The sequence below is a fragment of the Nomascus leucogenys genome, chromosome X (assembly GCF_006542625.1).
Source record: "Nomascus leucogenys isolate Asia chromosome X, Asia_NLE_v1, whole genome shotgun sequence".
Taxonomy (NCBI): domain Eukaryota; kingdom Metazoa; phylum Chordata; class Mammalia; order Primates; family Hylobatidae; genus Nomascus; species Nomascus leucogenys.
Window position 1 is genome coordinate 122,081,553 of NC_044406.1, and position 21,773 is coordinate 122,103,325.

General features: G+C 40.8%; 1 protein-coding gene across 2 annotated transcripts in view; it reads left to right on the forward strand.

Moving 5' to 3' along the window:
- The first annotated feature begins 18,565 nt into the window (after window positions 1-18,565).
- VGLL1 (vestigial like family member 1) overlaps window positions 18,566-21,773 on the forward strand; it is a 35,134-nt gene continuing 31,926 nt past the window's right edge. Inside the window, exon 1 of one of the 2 annotated variants that reach the window (XM_003272573.2) lies at window positions 18,566-18,710. The gene's annotated coding sequence lies outside the window, so the exon portion shown is untranslated. The remainder of the gene's footprint in view (window positions 18,711-21,773) is intronic. The other variant, XM_012498711.2, reaches the window with a different exon arrangement.

Below are 21,773 nucleotides of genomic sequence, written 5' to 3' on the forward strand. Positions count from 1 at the left end.
CTAAAAAAAAAAAAAAATAGAGTGAACTTTCACTATTTGGTGGGTTTTGTCTAAAGTCATTGCCACCCCTGGCGGGTTAACCGTCTTCTGTGTGAACTCAAGTGTGTATGTTTGTATGTGTGTGTGTTCACAAGTGTGTGTTAGTGGATTTCAGTTATGCGATACTGTCCCGAATATTTTGACTTCAATTTGGTTGATATCACATACTCAGGTTCTTTTCATATAAACACACTGGAAGTGAAAATCACAAACAGCTGTAAAATGGAAATAATTTATGAGGTGATATAAACAACAGAAATTAGAGTCATAAAGCACAGATAGCTAGCTACCTGTTTACTGAGTAATCAGATTTTTATTAGTCCTGAAAACTGAATTTAATGTGAGGCAAGAATACATCCTATTATCAAAAGAAAATGGGGGCAGGGTGGATTTTAAGCCCAGCAATGTTCCACTATCACCTAACAACTACTGAGTTTAATTCTCCTTACAGCTATAATTTACACAAAATATTAGTGCATTCAGTCCTAAATGTATAAACCAGAAGTGGCTTCAGGCATAACCTTGAATGGTTTGAATGCCCTGCTGTCTGAGTCCACAAGTACCTTGTACAAGAACAGACATGAAACTTCATGTTAGGAAAAACTATTTCTGGTCTTTGCAATATTAATGAAATACTGAAATTATTACTGCTTTCTACAAAAGAAATAAGGGCAAAATTGGAGTAACTCAAGTATCTGTTTCCCTTCCTTCTCAAGTAGTAATAGCTCTGGGCTCTTTGTGAAGTCCTGAGGAGCCAAATCCAGTTCATTTGGAAGCCACTACCTCTTCCTTTTCAGAGTATAATCTATTTTCCTGATGTAAATTATTTGGTCATTTCTGAGGCTTGGCAGGAAGGTAGGGATTAGCTAATATTCTGATTATGCCTTTCTCAATCATGTGAGTGATTTTTTGAAAAGTAAACCAAATATTTCTACATAATGCAGAGAAGTGCTCTTAATTAGTTTGAACAAAGCCATGGCCTGGAGAACAGTAGAAGGCTTACAAATTTGCCCTTTGTGAATATGTGTCAGTTTTCTTATAGATTTTTCCTTATTGAGTCTCTTTCAGATACAAGCTATATGCCTTTCTTTGGATGGTAACTTCATTTAAAATGAGTTTACTCAAATGATTTTTACCTCTTATCACACCTCATTTACATGATGGGCTTTGTGTATGTCTTCCTAGTACTTCCCTGATGGAAGAAAACAATGTTAAAATTATTCCCTTCTAAAATCACAAATTGATACTGCAGATAGCCTAAATTCTTGGATGCCACTTATTACAGGGGACGATTGCTTGAGAAAAAGACTTCATAGTATAAAGTTGACTTTTAGCTATTCAGAGCCCCACAGGTCTGTTTTACTTTCCATTCAAAACCAAGAAGATACTGCTCTTATGGTATGCCAGATGCGTTACACTCAAATATCACAAACAGGTTGGCTTATAAACATAAATTTGAGCTATCTGTGAAGCTTCAAGGCTGTGCTATTAAGATGCGCTGGTTGTCCGAGGCTAAAGAAAGCTAGGCCAGCAGTGGAGCACAAAGGTGGCTTTTTTGCTTCCAGTGTTCTACTTTTTGCACCACTTCTTAATGTTAAATAGCAGTGACAATATTAGAAGAGTCAAGCTCTAAGAATAAAAAACCTTTTGATTTGCCTTTTTCCAGGTTTATAATAGAAATTAGGCTTAAATAATGTAAACCTGCAACATATTCATGTAAACATTTCTAGACTCAACTATGTGTCTGACTTTAAAGTTTGAAAATGTGATTATCTTGACCCCTTCTTTCTTTTTTCTTATTTTTATAATACCTTTTAAATAAACAGCATAAACTTTGTTTTTTTAGGTGATTCTTAAGAAATTAGAGAATAAGTTAATAAAAATGTGTACAGCACTTGGATGCTTTTAATGTCACATTTCACTGGGAATATATTGATTATCATATTGAAATACTAGTAGTGTTAGGCTATTGATTTAGCATATTTACACTTACTATAGTATCTATTTAATGTGGTTCAATTAGCAAATTATATATTTGGCTAGTATGTACCCAATAATATGCTAGATGAAATGGGGCAGTGAAGAAGACGTGGGCCCTCCTCAAATGGCAGTTGTAATGTCTAGATTGAGACAAGACAGCCACCCCCCCCAAAAAAAAACCCCAAAAAACAAAAGCCATCAATCCAGCAATAGTGCTTCTATAGCCTAGCACAGTGCCTGGCACATAGTAGGGGCTCAATAAATATTTGTTAAATGCATTAATTTATCCCATGGATAGACTTACACATTCATTTGACGAGGTTCATTTATGTCACTACCACCTTGTCATTATTCTTGTTGATTTCAATATCAAGGTAATTGATTCTATTCTTCCTCTAGTCTTTCCACCTCAGCAGCCCAACTCTTCAAACCAGAAATCTAGGCATCATCTTAGATTTTTTTCTCTCTTTCACCTCCCCCACCCCACATTCATTTCCTGTTGGCTCAAACTCCAAATATATCCCACATCTGAATACTTCCCATCTCTACTCCCACCACATTAGGACGAACCACCATCATCTCTCACCTGCTTGCCTAAAAAAGCCTCCAAGATGGACTCCCCATTTGTTCTCTTGTCCTCTCCCAAATAATTTATACAACAGCCAGGGAGATTTTAAAAAATCACTGCCCCAAATGCCCTGATGTTTTTCTATTACAATGCTTTAATAGTACTTGAAATCCAAACTCCCTCCTATGGCCAGGCAACAAGGCCTTGAATGATTTTGGCCCTGCTAGCCTCTCCAGACTCATCTCAAAACTTTGCCTAGTCCACCACTCTTCAGTCACACAGGCATTATTTCAGTCTCTCATGCCTACCTCAGGACCTTTGCACATACCTCCACCTGGGATGCTCTTTACCCAGCCAAGCTGGACCTTTCTCATCTTTCAGACTGCTGAATTATTACTTAGAAATCCTCACTATGGTAACCCATCACTCCTCCCCACCCAAATCTCCCTTGATGCTATTACTGATGAACATTCTCAGAGTAATTATTACACTCTCAGGTTATCTTGTTTGTTTACTTGTCTTCCTCTTGCTCTTCCTTCCACCACCTTAGCGGCATGCCAGTTCAAACAGCAGGGCTTTGTCCCAGTCTCTGCTGTAACTCCGGTGCCTGGAATAGTGACTGGCACATAATCGACAACCATTTTTTTTTAAAAGGTTGAGAATAATCATCATGAATGTGTTGTATTCTTTTAGGAGCTCCACGTTTTTAGAAGAATGTGAAGGACTTTGAGTAGGTCAAGGAAAAGGGAACAATAACAGTTATTTCTAACATAAAACCAATGAGATAAGATTTTGAAAACACAAGGCTCACAAGTAGAGTTAGTCACTGAGGACAAAAAATTATATTATTACAGTTTTATTCTTCATAGGGAACTGGATTTGAATAATAGCAAAATTTCTTGGCAAGATGTATTAAGCTTTTGGATAGCTAATTACTAGGGCTTCTCAGTGGCGAGCTTATGGAATTCCTTATTTCTCTTACTAGATGTAAAAATGTCTTTCTTAAATGAACTATGTGAAATTTCTTTCGGAAAACCCCTTGGTTTGATTTCCAACGTGATTTGATTCTCTGATTTCCCCACACTCTTCTTCCCTGCCATTTTATTCTCTCTGTCTGCTCTGTAGACGACAAGAAATTTTACCAAAATCATGTTATTTACAAACTTGTTTAGATCCCTTTCACCCTGGCAACATTTATTATCTCTAATTATTAGAAAAGTATCTACACGTTTGATTAAAATGAAGAAATAGGAGCTCAATTCAAATGCAAATGTTTTATTACTGCAGGAGAGTAGGGAGTTGGGCCAATTGGCAATAAGACTATATTTCACTTATTTATTTACCAGTATTTCTGCTACAAACTTGGTGTTCTCAGACCAAGGTACTGAGCTTCATTCTCCATTCCACTTGATATTGAAATCACCAAGAATGATGACAAGAACAATGGTGAAGTCAACAAGCCACTTCCAACGAATGACTGGGAGTGCGCATGAACATCCGTGGAGTACAAGAACAGACCTGCGAATCTTAGAACTGTAGCCTGTTTATATCTGAGTTTTTGGGAGTTTGCTTATGAAACTTTCAGAAGTGCTAGTTAGACTGTTCGTTGATACAATGAATACAGGCTGTGAGCCAGGCATTGTTCTAGGTCTGGGCATACAAGAATCAATAAGGGGGAATTGAGAAAAGATAGACAATATGCATATATTTTTAAAACGATAAATTCAGATGGTAAATGCTGGGAACAAATTCAATCAGAATGATGCAATAGAGACAACTTGTGGGGAGAAAATTCTTAAGCTGGGGAGATAGAGTGAAGGTTGCTGAGGAGGTGACATTTAAGCCAATACCCAAATGATGAGAAAGAACTTACCTGGTGAAGAGCTGGGGGAAAATGATTCTAGGCAGAGAAAGCAAATGAAAAGACACTGAGGCAGGAAGAAGCTTGGTGTATCCAAGATCCAAAACAGGCCAGTGTGGCTAGAGCAGAGTGAGTGATGGATAGAGCAGTGGAAGATGAGGTTTAAGAGGTAATGCAGGCCAGACTGGGAAGAAGAGGGACTTGAAAGTCATAGAAAGAGGATGGTTTTTATTCGGAGTGTAATGGAAAGCCAACAGAGGGTCTATTTTTAAACAAAGCAGTGATGCAATCTGATGTATGTTTTAAAGGGATCTTTTTAACTGCTGTGTGGAGAATGAACTAGAAGAAGGAGATTAGAAAGGAGGCTATTTCAGAAGTCCAGGCAAGCAAAGATGGTGGTTTCAATGAAGGTGGTAGCTATGGAAGTAGAGAGAAGGGATTGGATTCAGGACATATTTTGGAAGTAGATATAACATGAAGGGATGAGGATGTTAAGAAGTTTGGATTTTACAATAAGTACAGACGTTTCCATTATAATGATACCTCTGAAAAACTTTATAGTATGCAAAAGTGTGTGCTAAAAATAATAGGGCTTATGGGAAATGTAGGCTTAGGGCAAACCCTCAAAACCCATGGAAATTTGTAATAGAGCATTAAGAAGAGCAATAACAATTGCAATAATTGTAAAAATGAAGTTTTCTGTCTGATGACGTTTGCACCCCACATCTCAGCCAGTTAACGCATCACAGACTTAAACTCTGGGTCAGCTTCCTCCTCCAAGATGTGAGTCCTAGAGGACATTCACTTCTAATAGAGACCATTTTCATCAAAGTTAAGAAAGTGATCTAGGACATCGCCTTTTTCATTGTTCATGGTTTAACAAGGAGTTTTAAATGTTAACATCATTTAACATTTATGGCTTTGCAGCATCTTCATCTATACTCGCAGCCTTGTCAGATAGCTTAACATAGAAAAAACTATAGCCAATACTTATACCATGGAATTAGCCACACTAGTACTAAAGAAAGATCTCTTTGTAAATTTCCTGCTTTCTGCTCAAGGTCTCCATATATTACTAAGACCTTCTTTTTAATGGTGTGAAAGTTTGCCACAGATCATCTCAAAATGTTAACGTGCTAGAAAAATGATGTGTAAACCAACGCTTTCTATGTTATACCAATATTATTTCCCTAATGCTTATTAAGTAAAAAGAAAGCCTTTGGACCTGTTAAGCAGAGTGATATGATCTAATTCGTGTTTCAGAAAGATCATTCTGACCGCTGAGAGGAGGACAAACAGTGAATGGCTAGTGGGAAAAGGTGGCCGCAAGGGGTTGCTGCAGTAGTCCAGTTGAGAGGTGATGGTTAATAGATGGTTAGGCAAAGCAAATAGTGGAGATGGTGAGAAATGTCTGTATTCATTCTGGATATATTTTGGAGGTAGCGGTGATAGTATGTGCTAATGGAGTTAAAGTAGAAATTAAGGGAGACAGATTAAGGGAAAAGATTAAGGGTAAGAGATCAAGAATGACTTTCCAGGATTTTATCCCAGGTAACTGAGTGACTGACGGGTGGTTTTAGTAACTGTGGTAGGGAAGACTGGGGAAGGAATAGGTTTGAGGAGTGGAGCAGCTGAAGGCTTCTGTCTTGGCTATGTGAAGTTTGGGATATCTATATGACATCTAAGGGAGATGCCAAATAGGCAATCAGACATACAAGTCTAAAGCTCAAGGATGAAGTCAGAGCTGGAGATATAAACTTGGTGACATTAGCATGTTGCTCATATTTAAAGCAAGGGACTGAGGAGCTGTCCTCGGGAGAGAATATAGAGAGAGAAGAGGAGAGGACCAGACCACCCCTCCCACACTTGAGCATTTGGAGGTGAGACACAGGAGAAGGGGCCAGAAAAAGAGATCGAGAAGGAGTGCTCAGTGATGCCGGAGAAAAAGATGAGAGGGTGAGTTTCTGGAAGGCTAGAGAAGAAAATATTTCAAGAAGGAATGGTCAAAAAAAAAAAAAAAAAAAGGAAGGGTCAGCTGTGCCAAATGCTGCTAGAAGGTGAGACTGAGGACAGAAAGCTGGCCATTGCCTTTGTCAAGTGGGAGGTTGTTGGTGATCTTTGTTAAAAGTCATTTCAGATCAAGCGTGGTGGCTCATGCTTGTAATCCCAGCACTTTGGAGGGCAAGGCGAGCGGATCACTTGAGGTCAGGAGTTCAAGACCAGCCTGGTTAACATGGTGAAACCCAGTCTCCACTAAAAATACAAAAAACTAGCCGAGTGTGGTGGCGTGTGCCTGTAATCCCAGCTACTCGGGAGGCTGAGGCAGGAGAATCACTTGAACCTGGGAGGCAAAGGTTGCAGTGAGCCAAGATTGCACCACTGCACTCCATCCTAGGTGTCGGAGTGATTCTGTCTCAAAAAAAAAAAAAAAAAAAGTCATTTCAGCAGAGTGCTGGGGATTCAACCCAAATGGAGGGAGTGGAGAAGAGAATGGGAGGCAAGGATGTAGAGGCAGCAACCATGGGCACCTATTTTGAGGAGTTTTGTTGTGAAAGAGAATAGAGAATAGGGCAGATTCTGGAAGAGAATGTAAGGTTATGGGAAGGGTTTTTTTAAAAATGGGTATTTATTATTGAATCCAGTTGCATAATGATGGGATACTGCAGAATAGAGAAAGGGCTGTGCAAGAGAAGAGAGGACGATAACAGGGTTGGAGCCCTGGAGTAGACTGTTTCCACTGGAGAGATGCAACCAAGTTGCTTTTGGTTGGGCAATTCAACTGATCAATGCAACTAATAGGGTGGCTAACGTCATGTTTAGCCTTGCATTGTGTCCAGCAGTTTCTGCATCTCACTCCATCAAGCCATCACACATTTTGTACTTCTGTTCAGTTGCAAAACTGGACTAAGTTTTAAGGGGATTCGTGCAGAACTATCTGCTTAAGTCACCTGTTGAACAGCAGTGGAGACTAGGCACAGCAGAGGTGAGCAGCAACCCTCATCAATTCAGGAGCATGTGTGAACACACCCCAGGGACTTGTAAAAATACTTTTCAGGAAGAAAATAGACCTTGAAAGGATTTGGAAGTCTTACAAATGTAGGTGATTAAGGGATCTAGTGGAATTTGCACACTGATATAGAGGTGACCTCACTTGTACCCAGAGATTCAGAGGCTCTGGTAAAGTGAAGTACCCTTAGGTCAGTGCTTCCTAAACTTTAGCATGCAAAATCCAAGGGGCTGTTAAAACACTGGGCTCACCCCCAGAAGTTTTGACTTAGTAGGTTTGAGGTGGGGCCCGAGAATCTGTATTTCTCACAAGCTTCCAGGTGGTGCTGCTGCTGCAGGGCCAGAGACCACACTTTAAGAGCCACTGGCACAAAGAAGGGACTGATCCCTTCTTGATGGGGGAAGTGAGGAAAAGCTTCATAAGAAAGGCAAGTGAGCTGCAAAGATGCATATATGTTGGACAAGCCAAGAACAGGAGGAGAGAAGGCTCTTATTTGTTCACTTTGGTGGCAGCTTAAGCTAAGTTGATCATGTGGCGATCAACGTTGATTGTTAGCAAAACTAACGAACACATCTGCTGTGCTACCAACCATCACCTCCCAAAATTTCCTCTTGTCCCTTTTATTATTATTATTTGTTGTAGGAACACTTAACATCTACTCTCTTAGCGGATAGAACATGAGCTAAATTTTCTCAGCACACACTCACAGGTAACTGTGTGGATGTTAATAGATATGTTAATTAGTTTGATTGTGGTGATCATGTCTACCTATATCAAAACACCAAGTTGTTGGCCGGGCGTGGTGGCTCACGCTTGTAATCCCAGCACTTTCTGAGGCTGAGGCAGGCGGATCACTTGAGGTCAGGAGTTCGAGACCAGCCTGGCCCACATGGTGAAATCCCGTCTCTACTTAAAATACAAAAAATTAGCTGGGCGTGGTGGTACGCACCTGTAATCCCAGCTACTCGGGAGGCTGAGGCAGGAGAATTGCTTGAACCTGGGAGGCAGAGATTGCAGTGAGCCGAGATCACGCCATTGCACTCCAGACTGGGGGACAAGAGCGAGACTTCATCTCAAAAAAAAAGCAAAAAAACAAAACAAAACAAAACAAACAACAACAACAACAAAACACCAAGTTGTACACCTTTTTAAAAAAATCTTATTTTAACAGAGATAGCCTATGACTTTCAAGACATCATGAAGAGCCACACCAACCTCTCAATACCAAAAACTAAAGGGAGATGTCCTCCCTAAACAAGGAACTAATAGATTTGATGTTCTAAATTAGAAAATGAAAATGAAACAAAACTTCAGAAGACTCCGTCTTCTTCTCCTAGCCATTACCAACTCAGGATTATAAATATCCTCTTTAAATAAAACTCAAAACTGCAACTTTAAAAAAAGATCTACCCTTTTAGCAGATTTTAAGTATACAATACAGTATCATTAGCTATGGGCACTATGCTATATAATAGATCTCCAAAACTTATTTATCTTACATAACTGAAATTGTCTACTCTTTAATCATCAATGCTCAGGTGTTCTTAACCTAAGATTTGCCTTAATCTCTCTTGAGTGTGCAGCTTGGTATTTGCCCATTATTGTGAGAAGTGAAGATTATGAAATACTGATTTTAAGTAATGCAGTCTTAATGGAGATGTTAGTTTTACCAATTAACTATGATGTAAAAAGATTTGGATGATGCTCGGCTATTTCTGTGCTGCAAATTTAGATTCTGTGAATCTCAATTGATTTATAAAGGAGGAAAGAAGGGGGGACAGCTGGGCACAGTGGCTCATGCCTGCAATCCCAGCACTTTGGGAGGCCGAGGCGGGTGGATCAGGAGGTCAGGAGATCCAGACCATCCTTGCTAACACAGTGAAACCCCGTCTCTATTAAAAATACAAAAAAATTAGCTGGGCGTGGTGGTGGGCGCCTGGAGTCCCGATGCTACTCGGGAGGCTGAGGCAGGAGAATGGCATGAACCCGGGAGGCTGAGCTTGCAGTGAGCCGAGATCACGCCACTGCACTTGAGCCTGGGCAACAGGGTGAGACTCCGTCTCAAAAAAAAAAAAAAGAAAGAAAGAAAGAAAGAAAGAAAGAAAGAAAGAAAGAAAGAAAGAAAGAAAGGGGGACACATGTGTTTCATTTCCTACCATAAAATATAATAGATGATTAATAAACATTTCAGAAAAATAACCACTGTTCCCTTCCTCTTATTCCAGAAAACCTTTGCTTATTTAATAGCTTAAGAGTCTACCCATCCTATGAAGACACAGTTTTACTGTCCCTTGCTATAGACTGATATTCTTTTGTTTGGTTTAGTTTAGTTTTTAAATTAAGCAAAGACCAATAGCATTATTAGTGTCTTTGGAGGTTTGCACAGATGAACACTGTTCATGCTGAAACATCCTAGTTGACTTGCAGTTATCTTATTACAAATCAGAATTTTCTTATTAAATGCAAGTTTCTCTTAAAATATCTTTTAATATATTTAAAGAAATGGTATCTTTTTAAAATAGATTTCATAAAGTGGGTTTGCCACATCATAAATCAAAATTTATGTATTTATGTAAAATTTATGTAAACAAATTTTAAATTATTTTAAATTTTGATAGATTTTGCCAAATTGCCCCCCAGAAATGTTGAATTAATTTACACTCACAAGTGTATGAGAGTGTTCTATTCCCGTATTTTTGTTAATACTAGGTATTACTGACCTTCCAAGCTTTTGCCAATCTAATAGTTGAAAATGGTATCTTATTTTAATTTATACTTTCCTGATAAGTAGTTAAGTATTGTTTTAAATGTTTGTTGACTCTCTATTTCTTCCTTTTTGATTTGGTTGTTCATATCTTTTGCTCAGTTTCCTGTTGGCTTATTTGCATTTTTTAATGATTCATAGAAGTTTTTTATATTATGGATAGAAACCATATGGATAGATACTGCAAGTAGATTCTCTCAGTCTGCTCTTTGTCTTGTAACTTTATATTGGTTTTAGGTACACAGAAGCTCACCTTGTGTCAACTGGTAAATCTCTTTATGACTCCTGAGCTTCATGTCAGAGTTGGAAAGACCTTCCCCACTTCAATATTTACATTTATTGTAATATATTTCCCATATATACGTTTCTATATATTATTTTAGCAGTTTAATAGTTTAATTTTTTATGTTTTCATCTTTAACCTTATGGTATTTCCTTTCATGTGAAGTATGAGAAACAAATTTGGGTGCGGAGAATTAAGAGCTCAGTTTTAGACATATTAAATTTGAGATGCCTGGGCTGGGCACAGTGGCTCACGCCTGTAATCCCAGCACTTTGGGAGGCCAAGGCGGGCGGATCACCTAAGGTCGGGAGTTCGAGACCAGCCTGACCAACGTGGAGAAACCCCGTCTCTACTAAAAATACAAAATTAGCCGTGCATGGTGGCACATGCCTGTAATCCCAGCTACTCGGGAGGCTGATGCAGGAGAATTGCTTGAACCTGGGAGGCAGAGGTTGCAATGAGCTGAGATCGCGCCATTGCACTCCAGCCTGGGCAAAAAGAGCGAAACTCCGTCTAAAAAAAAAAAAAGTTTGAGATGCCTATTAGAGGCGTCTGGGCTGGAGATGTAAATTTGTGAGCCATAGTTACATAGAACATACTTAAAACTTTGGGCTGGGATTGTCAAAAGAGAGATTACAGAATCAGAGGAGAGATCCCAGAACCAATCAATCCCTGAGGTAATCTGAGATTTAGGGTTTGAACAAAGGAGACTGAGAAGAAAGAGCTAGTGAGGTCAGAGAAAAACAGTATAAGGTGGTGCCATAAAGTGAATAAGAGAATGTTTGAAGAAGAAAGGAAGTGATCAACTCTTGAATGCCTCTAAGAGACTGAATAGGATAAAGACAAAGAAGTAGGAATGGATTTAGTAACAGTGAGATGATTGGTGACTTTGACAAAAGTAGATACATTGGAAAATGGAAGTTTAATGGAGTGGGTTTAGGAGCGAATGGAAGTGAGAAGTAGAGATAGTGACCAACCATGGACAAGTTCAAGAAGTTTTGCTACAAAGGGGATCAGAAAAATGAAAATAGAGATGTGGGAGGGGTATAAGAAGTGGGAGATACATGGGCATATTTGAATGAAGATGGGAATGATCCAACAGAGATGGAAAAATTGAGGGAAGAGAGAAAGGGGATAATCGAGTTTTAAGATAGGCCTTAAACTTGATGCTTTTCCCCAGTGAATAGCCAGTTGTCTCGATATTATCAGTTGATTAATCCGTCTGTTTATTGGTAATTTGAAACCTCTAAAAATATGAAATTCCCATATATACTTGTACTCTATAGTCTGTTCCACTGATCTTCCATGACTTGGTCTTCCAAACTGCTGACAGTTTTCAAGTTGTTTCCATTGCTATTTATCTATTTTATTGAGTTACTTTATTTCAGCAATTATGTTTTCAATTTGTAAGAACTCTGTCTTATTCTCTGATTACTTCTTTTTCATAGCACACCAATTTTGCCCTATGAATGCAATATTATCTTTGACATCTCTCAAGATGCTAGTTAGGATTTTTCAAGCATATTTGCTTCTGTGTTCCACATTCACTTTTCCCTCAGAAGTCCACTGTTTTGCCTTGTCATCTTAGTGTTTCTGTATCATGCTGTCGGTTTTTCTTAAATGTCTGGTGACTGGCCATTGATACAGAGGTCTAGATTGCTATATTTTGGTAACTGGTTTGGGGTCCTCAGCAGTTATGGAGGTTACCATTCACCTGACAGGCCTCCTCTCTGAATGTGACAGAGTTGTGCAGGTGAATGGTTGGGGGTGAGCCAACAGGAGGGCTCCTATTTATGAAATGTGGATAGGCATATTTGGGTTGCAGTTTGGGTAGCTAGTAGCTTAGAGATTGGGAAAGCATCTTATTGGATATATACTGCTTTATAGGACTTAACTGCTGGACCTAGATGGCTTTTGTCTCCATATCCTTATGATGGCCTCTAAATTACCTGGGCAGTTCCACTTCACTCTCCAACCACAAAGTCCATGCTAGGCTCCCTCTCTATGCAAAAGAAGAGCTTTATTTAGAAAGCTATTCTCACTGGCTATAGCCAGGAGTGAATACTACAGCAAGACACTGTGCACAGAGTTGGAACATGGCCCAGGAGCTTTGGCAGACCTTCGACTCACTTCTCTGCTTTCTGCTCCATGACTCACTCTAGCTTCTAGCCCCTGCTAACTCTGAGCTTTTTCTGGTGCTTCATTTGGAAGATACATGATCATTTCTCCAATATGCTTCTCCTATTTCTATGTTAGCAGGGCATGGGTTCCACATTATAATTTTCAGACATTTCCTACTATTTCAGTGAGGTCACATAACATAGCGCAGACCCTAGAGGCCAGACTGCCTGGCTTGGACAAGCTATGTAACTTCTCTGTGGCTCTGTTTACTCAATTTTTAAAAATGAGATAATAATAGTACCTGCCTTATAGAACTATTTAAATGCTTTAATACATGTCAATTGCTTAGTGTAGTACCTAGCCCATTGTATTTTTCTGGTCTGCTGGTGATACCTTTTCTGGCTTTCCAGCACTGCTCTAGATTATTTTCTTTTTATTTTTATATTTATTTTGGCATTTTAGTGAGATTTTGGAACGAACATGAGATTAAATACAATGGCTTCATTTATCTCCTTAAACTGGAAGCAAGCACTTGTATTTGAAAACATAATGAAATGAACATTCTAAGTTAGTTTTCCAACATTTTGGACTTTACCCTCTCTTGATTTACTTACAGTAGCTGTAAGAAACCTTAGAGATCATCTAACAGAGCACCCTCACTTAAAAAAATGGGCAAAGGAATGAGAAATAACTTCCCCAAGGTTGAAAATCTATTTAGGAAAAGATCCCAGACTAGAGTCAAGATCACTTGCCTCCTAGTGCAATTTCCCTACCACTAAAAATAAGTAAATAATAATGGCTAACACTCGTACCAAGATTAGAAACTCCATTATATCTGTGTGCGTCCTATGTCTTTCCTCCTCTTAGAACAGTGCTTCCTTCTATTGAAAGCCAATCCTTCCACCTGAACTATGATCCCATCCTCTCCACCTGCTTTTTCCAGAATTTTATATTATTAATAACACCTTATTTCTGTGGTATATTCAACCTCTTGCTCTCAGCTGGATCCTTTCCATTGGCCTTTAATGATGCCAATGCCTATCCCTTTAAGAAAAAGAAACAAAAAACTCATTTAGCACCCCCTAATCCCATCCCCAGATTCTCTTCTGTCTCTCCACTCTTCCACCTCCAAACTCCTGCAAAGTACTCTCCATATTGTCAGTACCAGCTCTTCCTCTCCACTTCTCTCATCCCACTTGAATCTGCCTTTGGCCTCAACACTCCAGCAAAGACTTCTCACTAAGGTCACTTATGACTTCCATGCTGCTAAATCCAACAGACATTTTTATTAGACTGTTCTACTTCTCAGGAGCATTTGGTACAGGTGATCAGTTCCTCCATCTTCAAATACATTCTTCTTTCGGCTTTAGGATTCTAGCCTCCCTCTGGTTTTCTTCCTACCTCCTTGCCCATTCTTTATCAGTAATGTTTGCTGGCTCATCACTTCCATGTGGCCAGTAAATGTTAGAGTTACACAAAGCTTGGTCTTATCCCTGTTTATGTTTCACTGTCTGCTCTCTCTGGGTAAGTTATAGCCCAAGGCTTTAACAGCCATCTATATACGGCTGGCCCCAAAATGTATATCTCTAACTCAGATCCCTCTCCTGAATAACTGACTTCTGTTATCACTCAAAATCACCATGCTCAAAATGGAAGTCTTTATTCCCTCTCCTAAACATGACGCTCTTCCAGTGTTTCATATCTCCGTGAAAGGCACACTCATCAGTCAACTTATGTAAGCCCCAAACCTAGGGATTATCCTGATACCCCTCCTTCCTTATGTCAAATTCAGTACCAAATGTGTCCATTTTCTCTTTTCTTTTATTCTTTTCTTTTCTTTTTCCTTCCTTCCTTTCTTCCTTCCTTCCTTCCTCCCTCCCTCCCTCCCTCTCTCCCTCTCTCTTTTCTTTCTTTCTTTTCTTTTCTTTTTTTGAGATAGGGTATGACTTTGTCACCCAAGCTAGAGTGCAGTGGCGTGATCATGGCTCACTACAGCCTCAAACTCCTGGGCTCAAGCAATCCTCCCACCTCAGTCTCCCGAGTAGCTGGGATTACAGGCATGAGCCACCACGCTCAGCTAATTTTTTAATTTTATATTTTGTAGAGATTGAGATCTCACTATGCTGCCCAGGCTGGTCTCAAACTCCTTATCTGAAGCCATTCTCCTGCCTTGGCCTCCCAAAGTGCTGGGATTACAGGTGTGAGCCACTGCATCCAGCCAATTTTATTTTCTAAATGTCTCTTGAATCCATCCACTTCTCCCTACTTCCAACTCCTTTTCCCCAACCTCCAGATGCAGCTACCGTCATCTCTTCCCTAAACAATGAGAACAGTTCTCCAACTGGCCTACTCACATTCACTGACTCCTTCAATCTTTTCTCCCCGCTGCAGCCAGACTGGTGTTTTTCAAAATGCACATCTGATTATTTCATTCCCACTCCCACCGCTTCCCCACACTCCTCAGCACATATATCTTTAAATCCCTTTAAAGGCTTCATATTATTATTAGGAATAAGGCAAAATTCTTCAACATGGCCTGCAAAGCCCTGCTTGCTCTGGCTCCTGCCTGCCTTCCCAGCTCTTCTCCCACTGGTTCCCTCTCATTGCCTCCACTCCCATCACATAGCTTCCTCTGCTCCTGTCACTCGGGTTTGCCACGCCCCTCCCATTACACTCCTCCCTCCCCTCTTTGCTTGGCTAACTCCTCATCTTATCAGATCTGAGCTCAAGCATTACTTCCACAGAGAGGGTACCCTGTCTTCCCTGATGAAGTCAGGGATCCTTATCACAGGCTCTTCTTTTACCAGGCATTGAGTCCTCACCATTGCAGTTGTACATTTACTTGTGTGAATACTGGAATAATTTTTCTCCCACTGCCACTTCTCATGTGTCCATTCAACAAATATTTACTGAGTCCTCACTACTTACCAGGCATTATTTTGGAAAGGGTGACAAACTGTAAACAAATAAATGTGTAATATGATACCAAGAGGTGAAAAGTGCTATGAAGAAACACGAAGTGGAGCAACAGGCCAGAGACTTTGAAAGTCTGCTACTTTGGATAGGATAGTTAGAGAAGGGGAGCTAAACACTGAGTACACATGGACACAAAGAAGGGGACGACAGGCCAGGCGTGGTGGCTCACACCTGTAATCTCAGCACTTTGGGAGGCCGAGGCAGGCAGATCACGAGGTCAGGAGTTCGAGACCAGCCTAGCCAATATGGTGGAATCTTGTCTCTACTAAAAATACAAAAATTAGCTGGGCGTGGTGGCACACACCTGTAGTCCCAGCTACTCAGGAGGCTGAGGCAGAGGAATCGCTTGAACCTGGGAGGCGGAGGTTGCAGTGTGCCGAGATCCTGCCACTGCACTCCAGCCTGGGTGACAGAGCAAGACTCTGTCTCAAAAAAAAAAAAAAAAAAAAAAAGAAGGGGACAACAGACACCAGGACCTACTTGAGGGTGGAAGGAGGGAGAGGATAGAAAAACTACCTATCAGGTACTCTGCTGATTACCTGGGTGGTGAAATAATCTGTACACCAAACCCCCATGACACACAGTTTACCTATACAACAAACCTGCACATGTACCTAAAGTAAAAGTTTTAAAAGAAAGGATAATTAAAGAAGGAAGATGTGACTGAGCACAGATTTGAATGGAGTGAGAGAACTCATCACAGGGATGCCTGGGGGGTGGGCATTCTGGGAAGAGCAAATTGTGAGGGTAAAGACTAGAGGGTGTTTAGCCTGTTCAAGGAGGAGCCAGGAAGTCAGCGAAGGGGAGTGGAGTGAAGGGGAGAGTGGTAAGAGATAAGAACAGAGATGGAGGCAGGGACCGGGTCAGGGAGGGCCTTGTAGGCCATGCTGTGGGAAGAGAAGCAACTAGAAGCTTTTTCTAATTGATACATAATATTTGTATGTATTTATGGCGTATATGTGATATTTTGCTACATGTACAGACTATATAATGATCAAGTCAGGATATTTGGGATGTCAATCACCTTGAGTATTTTTGTTTGTTTGCTTTGTTTTGTTTTGTGTGTGTGTGTGTGTGTGTGTGTGTGTGTGTGTTTGAGACAGGATCTTGCTCTGTCACCCAGGCTGGAGTGCAGTGGCATGATCTAGGCTCACTGCAGCCTTGACCACCTGAACTCAAGCGATCCTCACCCTCCCCAATAGCTGGGACCACAGGCGTGTGCCACCATACCCAGCTAATTTTTTTTTATTATTTGTAGAAATGAGGTTTTGCCATGTTGCCCAGGCTTGTCTCAAACTCCTGGGCTCATGCGATCCTCCCACCTCAGCCTCCCAAAGTGCTGGAATTATAGGCGGGAGCCACTGCACCCAGCCTCCACCTTGAGTATTTAGGTGTTGGGAACATTTCAAGTCTTCTAGCTATTTTGAAATACATAATACATTGTTGCTAACTATAGACACTCTATTCTGCTATCAAACAGTAGAAGGTTTGTTTGAATATAGAAGAATACCTTCTATTTAACTGTAGTTTAGAGCTTCTGTTCTTCCCCCTGCTCCCACCCACACACCCTTCCCAGCGTTTGGTATCTATTCTCTACCCCCATGAGATAAACTTTTTTCATTATAATATTTTAAACAAGGAGTGACTGCATTCCATGTTCTAAAATGATCACTATGGTTGTCTTGGGATGAATGGTTTAGAAAGGGGTAAAGGTGGAAGTCAGGAGTCCAGTTAGGAGGCTGTGGTGGTGGTGGTCCTGGGGAAAAATGATGAGGGCTTGGACTACAGTGAATGTTGGAGAGGTAGTGAGAAAGCACAGATTGGAAAGCATCTGGAAGGTAGAACTTTCAGGATATGTGGATATGTTCCTCCAACCCCTCCGGTGGGTTTCCTTCTCACTTACAGGAAAAGCCAAAAGCTGTAGTGTGGCCAATGAGATCCCATGTGACCTGGTCCTCATCTTTTCCCCTCACTCCCTCTCCTCTAGCCACACTGGCCTGCCTTTCTGTGAACAGATTAAGCACTATCTCACCTTTTGAATTTGATGTTCCCTCAGGTATCAGGAAAGCAGGTCTCCATGTGGTTTTTCCCCCTCGGGGTTCTGCTGAGGTGTCACCTTATCAGAAAATCCTTTTTTGGCCACCCTGTATAAATTAGCACCTAGCCTACCACTCCTTGTTCTTCTACCCTGCTTAATATCTCTTTATAGTACTTATCACCATCTGGCATTGTAGATATAATGTACATATGTGTATATATACACAACCATATAACATGTGTATGTATTTCTTCCATGAGGACAGGGATTTGGTATGTTTTGTTCACTATAGCACACAACCCCCAGAACAGTGCCTGGCACACAGTTGGCATTCAATAAATATTTGTTGAATTAATATTGATGAAGTAGACAAAGAGAGGAGCAAACAATGGTTCCAGTATTTGGGGCCTGAATAATGGTGCCACTTACTGAGGTAATATTGAGGGGTTTTTTAAATGAGGATTGGGATCCCCTCCTCCAAACCTCCTGCCCTGAATTGCTTTGCGTATTGCAGATTGAGAGAAGTCCTTTCTCCCTCTTTGGCCAATGGAAGCCTGTGACAAGTCCAGACTCCTAGGGGTCTGAGCTCTCCTTTTCTTCCCATGGAGAGAGAGGGAAAAACTAGAGATAAACCAAACTGACTCTCAGTTCCTGAGACTGATGTGACATCAGCTTGATCTAAACCCCAAAACTGATGTTTTATTTGTTGTTGACTCTGTGTATGGTTTTGGACAAACAATTGGCCTCCCAGTTTAAGAGACAATCTCACAAAATGCTTTTTTTAACGCAAAAAGAAAGAAATGGAAAAAAAAAAAAAAGAGCTACCATTTTCCTCATTCCTGCAGGTGCCCAACCAGGTTGACTTGTTGGAGTACATTTTCTGCATTCTTAATAGATAGCTAGCAGGAAACGCCTTGTACAGTCCCAGCTAGAGGGGCGGAAAGTAACAAGGAGGTGGGGGTACAAATCCTCAGCTCCTGCTTCTGCAAGCACTAAGCTGCTCTGAAGTGAGCCAGGCAGCTCTGGCCATCTTTTCCCAGCCATAGAATCAGGTGATGGTCCAGAATTAAGAGGTAAGAGAATCTGGGGATTTTTTCTGGGGAGAAGGAAAGAAACTTAACCGGGAAGAAATGGGGGTAGTCATCAAATACGTTGCTCAATGAGATACAATCTGGTCCCCTTGGGGATTTTGTTCCAAGTGATTGGTTTGACAAACTAACCCCTCTGACTTCCCACCCTACCCCAGACTGCTAGGTACCATTTTGGAGAAGTGCGGTAAGTGCGTCCATGCAGGCAGATTGTGGTAGAGTTCTGGCCAAAATGCTGGTTTGGGATTCTGTGCTCAAATATTTTTTTTTTCTTTCTTTCTTTCTTTCTTTCTTTCTTTCTTTCTTTCTTTCTTTCTTTCTTTCTTTCTTTCTTTTTCTTTCTTTCTTTCTTGTTTTTCATCCTTTTGTTCTTTCGTTTTCTTTTTTTTTTTTAAGAAATGTTGGCAATATTTGAGGGAGCACTTTCCGTCTTTGTATCTTGTGAGATGGGGAAGTTGCAAACTGCCTGTTGTTTAGTAATTATGCTGTTCTGGCGGTACCACTGGTAAAACTTGGCCTTGGGGTTTTGTCTACTACGAGAGGCTTTTGCTATAAGCCAGGCACTGATATGGAACCATCTTCTCTGGGAGACAGCCACCCTTTCTTTAGCCTCACTGACATCCCCTTCTATCCAGCTTTGCAGCATCTCTTTCTCCTAGGCAGGACACACCCTAGCAATTAATTCATGAATGAAGAGACCTCTTAAGGAGGGCTCATTTGAGGATGAAGCTCCTCATGTTTCTCCAGAGGTAGAGTGAGATGCAGTTCTTCATAGGACTAAGCCAATGACACTTCTCAGAATTTTAATATTCCTCAAATACAGTTTCTCTCCACTGTGGTCCAAGTGCAGCCCAGGGAGTTGCTTGTGAGCCGATCCAGAGAAGTAGCCTATGGCTTTCGTTTTGATTGTGCGCGGTGTGGTTGGGGAGGAAAAGAAGGGCATAGGTAGTACTTATTCAGTGAATACTGAATTTATTATTCAGGATGCCCAATTGCCCATGGACTGAGCTCTCCAAGGTGAAGGGGATGAAACACCACCTCTGACTTTCTCCATCTCTAATATTTCCTGACTGTAGCCAGTTGGCCTGGGGCATCTCTGGATTCTACCCAAGGAGACTAGGCACATGCTTCAGGGCCCTAATGTCCTTAGGGTCCTACCAGCTCCTTCCCTTGTGGCTTCAAGGGGAGTTAGCAAAGAGAGATTGCAAGCTATGTCAAGCCTGAACCTTGAGCAGTGGCCACTGGAAATTCTGAAAATGAGAGGGTGAGTCCTCCAAAGTTGCTCACTGGCCCCTCCAGCAGCAGGCAGAGGCTTCAAGGAGAAGCCCTGAGGGAGCAGACAGAGTTGGGAGTTGCTGTCTGAGTTATCTGAAGGAAACTAGATGTCTGATTTAGGGTTCTGGCTTGAGGCCCCCTAGGAATTAGGAGATAGATGGAGAGACTGAGGCCCATAGAGGAGAAGGGACTATTAGACCCAATGGGTAGTCAATAAGGGATGGTGAAGGTAGGACAGACGTTAATGCCAGAAAGACCTAGGTTGAAATCCCAGCTCTGCCACTCCCTAGTTGTGTAGCCTAGGCAGTCTATTTCACCTTCTTTAAGACCCAAATTGCTCATCTGTAAAATGGGGATAACAATACCTAATTTGAAGATTATGAAGATTGGAGAAGATAGGTGTGTAGTTTCTGGCACAGAGTAGGTGTTCTGTGAACTGCAGCTTTAAAAAAGTACTGCCTCCATGCTTCTCATTGCTTTATAATTCATAACACCTTGGTTTTTATTTCTATCCCTTCAAGTATCAGAATAGATCATGAGCTTTTTCTCTAAATAAAGGAATAATTTACCTACAGTGAAATGCATAGGTCTTACGTGTAAAATTTGATAAGTTTTAACAAATTTATCCATTCATGTAGTAACCATCTCCCTCATCAAGATGTAGAACCTTTCCAACACCCCTGAGGGCTCCCTCATGCCCTTTCCTAGTCAATCTCTCAATCTCTACCCTACGGGCAACCAGAGTTCTGAATTTCATCACCGCAGATTATTTGTGCTTGTTTCATGTATGTGAAATTGTACAATATGTGGCCTTTAGTGTCTGGATTCTTTCACTAAACATGTTTTTGAGATTCATACATGCTGTTGTGTAGATTGGTTGTTTGTTCTTTTGCTGAGTAACATTCCATTGTGTAAATATGTCACAGCTAGTTTATTTATTCTCCTGGTGATAAACATGTGGGTACTTTCCATTTTTGGTTACTATGAAGAAAGCTGCTGTGAACATTTATGTACATGTCTTTGTGTGGACATAGTTTTTATTTCTCTTGGCTATGTGTACCTAGAAGTGAGATTGCTGGGTCACAAGATAAGAATATGTTTAACTTTATAAGAAACTACCAGTTTTTCAAAGCGTTTGTTCACATGTTTTTGGAAAGTAAGGGTGCAATGGATTCGTTTTTGAGCTAGTACTTGGTTATGCTTATCATGACTGTCAACCAGGGGAAACATTGCTTACTTAACATCTACATTATGCTAGGTGCTAGGAATAAAGAAATGAATATGAAATGCTGTTCTCAAGGATCTCATAAACTAGAGAGAGAGAGACAGTCTATTAAACTCTAGTTATTTTCATTAAATTGACAAGAATGAATAGATCAAATCCATCTTTAGCCAGAGCACATGGCAAGTCAGATTCGGTGATCAAAGGTAAAGAAGCATCCTAACAGGCTACTTCCCTAGTAAAGGAAGGCCACAGCATGTCTTGAGGGCCCACTGTGTGCCAGGACCTGGTCTGGATGCAAATAGCCAGCCTCTGCCCACAAGGAACTCTCAAGGTAGGATATGATGATACTAATGATGGGACCCAAGTTTAGGGCAGTTCAACACACAGCTATCGAGCATCTACTCTATTCCAGGCACTGTTGTAGATACAAAAGATGTGCTGGGGAACAGAGCTGACAACCTTACAACCTTTCAGGAGGTTTCCACCAATGGTGACAACATTGGTGTAAAAATGTTTTTTTGTACATCTGCATTTTGTTCAGAATATAT